The following is a 6,000-nucleotide window of genomic DNA, read 5'->3' on the forward strand; positions in this document are numbered from 1 at the left end:
TGCTACCAGCTTTACAATACTACTGTTTGCTGGACAGCAAGAAGATATCCAAGTGAAAGTAAATCAACTAGCATTTATATCATAAGATAGTACTTTAGCGATACGGTTGGTATTTTTTATACTAGGTTCGATAAAAATGGGGAAATGGAAAAGCTGGTATTTTTTTCTTTGAAATATAAGTTAACAGGATTTGTATCAGTGGCGGCTGGTGACATTTGAAAGTGGTGAGGCAGAAACTCGTCAGCATACTGCACTGTAGCGAGCGAGCGTAGCGAGCGAGCCCGAACCCCCTAAGGAGGGTTCGGGGGGGATTTCCCCCCGAGAAAATTTTGAAAAAATAGTGGAAAAATGGTGCATTTTCAAGAAAATTTGAGGAAGCAGGAAGGTTAATAAAGCAATTGTGAAAGTGCAGGTATTACATTATTAAAGAGCTGTCATATAACATAGGTAGCTGCTTATTCAGTATAACCACAGAGCTTTATAACAGACTTCAAGATACAATGCTGAGAACCTCACAGATTGTTTTTATTTAAACTGCAAACAAAAGAACCAACTAAACAGGTCACAAACTATCACCATTCAACATATTTACTTTTTGTATCTAAATTCAGCACGTCTGTCTTTAAGCGCAGCACATTTTTCAATTACTTGAATGTTAAAGTCAGCAATATTTTGAACAAGCTCGCTCTCTATAGAGAGCATTGCCAATGCATTGAGTCTTTCCTGAAGCATGGTGTTCCTCAGGAATGTCTTAATCCTATTTAAGGTGGAAAAAGATCGTTCTGCCTCTGAGGTGGTCATAGGAGTGGTAATTACTATTTTTAGTAAAGCTACTCTCTCTGTAAATGTCTTTTCCATATGAAGTTCATGAATTAAAGACAGCAAAGACCTGGCATTTTCGGCCTTCTGGTACACAGGCATTGAGTACATTACTGTCAACTCAAGCCAGGATATTCTGGTCATTGATTGGCAAAGGTTGCGGCACTAGATCCTGCCCTATGCCAATTCCCATTGATGAACAGCGTTGGGTTCATTACATTGAGAATTTGTACAGCAACAATGGTCCGCAACGGGATAACGATGTTCCTCATGAGGACTCTCGCCTATATGATCCCCCGTCCGAAAAGGAAATCGAACTAGCCATTAAGGGCATGCGCTCTTCGGGTGCGATGGGTCCTGACGAGGTCCCCATTTCCATCCTAAAACAACAGAGCGAACTATGGAGCAAAATTCTTTATCCAGTGTTTAAATCTTGCTTTATTAGCGGATCTGTTCCCCCATCCTGGAAAGGGAGCATTCTAGTCCCTTTATATAAAAAAGGGGCCAGAGACCTACCCCAAAACTATCATCAAATCGCTTTACTTGATGCCATTGGCAAGGTCTTTGCAAAATGTCTTCTTATTTTAATTAACGATTGGGTATCTAAGGCCGAAATTTTGCCCTTTGAACAAACTGGTTTCAGGCAAAAACACGGTACGTTAGATAATTTGACTGCACTCCAGGTTATAACGGAGAAATATGTTAAAGTTCGTGGAGGGCACGTTTACGGCGCCTTCATCGATTTCTCCACAGCTTTCGATAAAGTGGACAGGACATTGCTGTGGGGAAAGTTACTCGATTTAGGGATGCCATCCTTTCTTATTAAACTAGTCTGTGCCCTATATTCGGACACCTGGTGCAGAGTGCTGCTAGGCGGGGAAAGAGGATTATCTAGAACAATTCCCACGTCTAACGGGTTAAAGCAGGGTTGCCTATTGGCTCCTCTGCTGTTTTCTCTCTATATAGTTGATTTACCCCTGGCCCTCTCTGCATGTTCAGGCATTGCTCCGATCCTGGGGGGTTCCCCAATTGTATGCCTCATGTATGCTGATGATATTTTGATTCTTGACCTAACGCCTAAGGGATTGAATAATCGCCTGCATGCCTTACATAAGTATGCAGGAAAACATTTTTTGCTGATAAATATTGCAAAAAGCAAAGTGATGTGTATGTCGGGTAGGAAGAAAACTAAATATGCAAACTTTCTTTGGACTGTAGGGGGCCAAAAATTGGAAACAGTGAAATCTTATACCTTCCTTGGTAAAATTGTTATGAGTAATTTAAGCGAAAAAGCTCATATAGCTAATAATTCCCGGAAAGCTATTGTCCAGGGACAGAGTTTGGCATCCTTATATAAGGCTACAGGTAGGAGGCATTTTTCGATACTGCTAGATGTATTTAGAGCAAAAATCCCTGCCTCCTTACTCTATGGAATAGAGCTAATTGATATAAAAAATTGGAGCTTTTTAAATTCCTTGGAAGGAAAAATTTTACGTAGCCTTGTATCCGTCAATACAGCTGCTTCAACAGCTGTTCTTAGACAGGAATTCGGCTTACGTAGTAGCTGGGTCCAAGGTTTGGCGGGGACCGTGCGCTGGGTTTTTAGCCTAGCAAGGGGCGAGCCGGGCACGCTAAGACATCTTATAAAAACTGAGTTGTTGGGAAATTTTAATGACTATTCATTAATTATAAATTTTTTTAGATATGCTGTGAGTCACTTACAACTAGATAAAGATGTTTTAATTTCTTTGTCACCATATCAGTTAAAAACACTTCTAAAGTCCTCCTCGTGGGAACTAGGGTTTAGACTGGATAGAGAGCTCCGGACTTTGAAAAAGGGTATTACTCCAGTTAGCGATTCCTGTCTGGTGAGGAAAGCTCAACCATATGTTCAATGGAACATCCCTCACGGTGTCAGACGCCTACTGTTTCTAGTAAGACAGGATTTACTCCCTTTAAAATTGCTCTTATCCAGATGGTATGGTTCTTCAGCTGTCTGTGATTTCTGTCATATGAATGATCAGGACTTGTTTCATGTTATTTTTGTTTGCCCAGCTCTGATGTCTTATAGGCGAAAATGGCTAAGACCCATTTGCCTTCAATTGAATATTCTATCCGCCTCTGCTTTTAGTTCAGCTATGATTAATCCCCCCAATGAAACGTTTTGTTTTAAACTGTACACATTTTTCAAATGTTTCCTGGATTTGTATTAAGTGGTAATTCAGATATCTTGATTTCTTTGTATTCCTATTTTATGTACTTGTTGGTATTTTTTATCCGTGATTTTACTGAATGTATTTCTATGTCTTTTATGTGGATCTCGTGAGAGTTCCGTTATCATAAATAAACAAACTTGAAACTTGAAACTTGAAACTACTGTCAACTCACTTTTCAGGTCCTCTTGGTTGAGCATCGGATAAGCTTCCACAGCCGAATGCAGAGCATGGTCAGGGAAGGATTCATTATATTTTGCAAAGTATGTACTTTCCAATAATGCGGCACTCTCCAAATGTTTTGTGAAAGCAAAACGCTCTTGTGCATGTACAATTACAATGTCACATATCTCTTTTGCTCTTTGTACCAGAGTGGTGATGTTTTTCCTGTGGTTTGAAAAAATTGAAGCCGCTGGCAGTTGGCTGTCTAAATTGTCAACCTCATCTCTCACTTTGTTTATGCTTGCGACAAAGTCCGTGGTACATTTTTTCACAAAGACAGTATCTATATCTCGTCCTTGTAACTGATTGTATAAAGTCTCGACATTTAACATTATCTTATCAAATAAAAATAGAAAGAACTGAAACTCTCTATCTTTTAGTGTTCTAGCAAAGCCACGGGCTTCATTGTGACTTTTGAAATCAAAGGTTTCATTGGTTTCTATGGCTTGAAAACATTTCACAAGGCCCTCCCTATATTGAAATATTAGTTGGACTGTACGTATGTTATAGTTCCAACGAGTTGAGGCTCCCCTCGGAACTCTTTTGTCCACAATCTCCTAAAGTGCTTCCATTCTTTTTGGGAAACGTGAGAAGAATGCTGCAATGCCTCCTATATCCTGAAAGAAAATTCGTGTCTCTGAGATCTTCGATACTGCCTGTTGCATGATAAGATTAAGTTGGTGGGCATGACAGTGCACATAATGAGCATACGGGTAGACATCTCTAATTCTTTTCTGTACGCCACCATGGCTTCCACTCATTACGGAGGCACCATCATAGCTTTGTGCAATAAGTTTTTTTCTTTGATGCACCTCTGGAAAAATAAAGTTGAGTTGATGCAGTTTAGCAGCAGTAATGGTTTCTGCAGTGGAGTTTTTTAACACCTTGGCTGCTAGGTGTTTTCCCCTCCTATGCTGACTTTTTGTCATTATCAATGTTTTATGACGAGCTCAGCTCGTCATGAGCACAGCTCAACCGTGCATCATGACTAGCTGAGCTCGTCATGAGCATCGAAAGGGTTAAATGAGTGAAACCATAGAACCGCTCCACAACATTATAGCCATTGTCCAGGTACCGAAAGACTAATACGGACTGCGTTTGTGTGGCCACATCAGTGGTGTCATTAGCCTGAATAGCCACAAAGTCTGTGTTTTGCAACTCTTGGACAATATGGCTTCTAATAATTTCTAGCATACACTCCAGGAGTTCATTTTGTATCGTTTTAGAGGTGCCCTTAAAGACTGTAGCACTTGCTAAATGTGATTCCATTTCCTTGTCTATGCTTGCTACTAAATCTACAAGACCCATGAATATTCCAGGATTTGTGGACCCTTCCGATTCATCATGGCCTCGCAATGCCAGTTCGAAAGCACCACAGAAACGAATGCAATCAATTATTTTTGATAGTATGTGTCTATTTCTATCAACTGTTTGATTGTGTTTCTGTATTGTTTGTCGATATGCATCGCTGATGTGCTGCTCAATCGGTGCGTCTCCTAACATTCCCAGTCTCGTCACGTTTTCCATATGCTTTTTTGTGTGTGCATGCTTCTTTATTTTTTCAGACAGATGCTTCAAGTCCAACACGCCTTCTTTTGTCCAAGGAAAGTCACCATTAAACAGCAAGCAGGGGAAGCAGAACAGTCTGTTTTTTGAAGGGCACCCTGTAAGCCAATCAGCTTTTGTGTACCAGGTGTTTGAGAATGTACGATTGTAACATTTTCCTCTGTCCTTGGTAACTTGTTGGAGTTGAAGGTCAGGCCGATGAGGTCCTAACCTCTTTATCTGTAGTTTATCTTCTAGTGGGCGTGCATGGAATGACCGTGTAATTAACTGTTGTACCGTATTCATCTTGCCGATGCTGTCCGTACCAATATGAAAGAAGCCTGTCAATAGTCAAAGTACAACGTATAAGATTTGGTGCAATAATATCAAATTTCAGTACAAATACATATATCTTGTGCATGGCAGCAAGTGATATAGCTCCAACAGCTCATTTGAATGGCCAGCCAGGGGTGGCATAATACATGCTCCAGCCCCTGGTAGGCCTTGGGTGCACCTATGCCCTAGGTACCTATGGTACACTATACAGGGACTCACAAGAGTGACCCAATACCCAATTGGTAATGCACCTAAAGTACATTGTGTGAATTTAGAGAGAGAATAGCTGTGCTGTGGGTCTGATTAGCAGGCCCACAGCCTTTCTAAGTCATAAACCAGTAAAGCAAAAAGCAAAGAAATGGGGTGACCATAGGAAAGCAGACCCTACTCTCCTACATAACGCTCCCCTTTGGACAACAGGATAGGGAAAAAAATACAGCCTGACTGCCTGCTTCCTCTGTGTGCCATAGTGGCACTGAAACAGACACAGTTTGAGGGCCTTTAACAAGGCAAGAATAGATAGTGCCTTTAACAACCGTTATTGCCCAAAGCACAGGGCTAAGGGCAGGCTCAGTATTACTAAATTCCATCCAGTCAGGGTACAACGTTCAGAATGTGCACCCACCCCAACCACCATGTAGAGTGAGTGACCACAAACATAGCCCTATCTCCAAGCTACAAAAAAGTATCATCAGTTTCCTTACCTTGAACACGGTTGTTTGCTGGGTCGTAGCCGGGATGAAAGAGCAGCAAGGAGGTTGGGCCTCTTTTTTTTTTTTTTTAATCCTCATTTGCCTGGACCCTCCTCTTATTCAGCCTCCAACTGCCATGCGCGTGTTGACTTAAGGTGCAAGTTTACCCCTGC

The sequence above is a fragment of the Lissotriton vulgaris genome, chromosome 8 (genome assembly GCF_964263255.1).
Source record: "Lissotriton vulgaris chromosome 8, aLisVul1.2, whole genome shotgun sequence".
NCBI lineage: Eukaryota > Metazoa > Chordata > Amphibia > Caudata > Salamandridae > Lissotriton > Lissotriton vulgaris.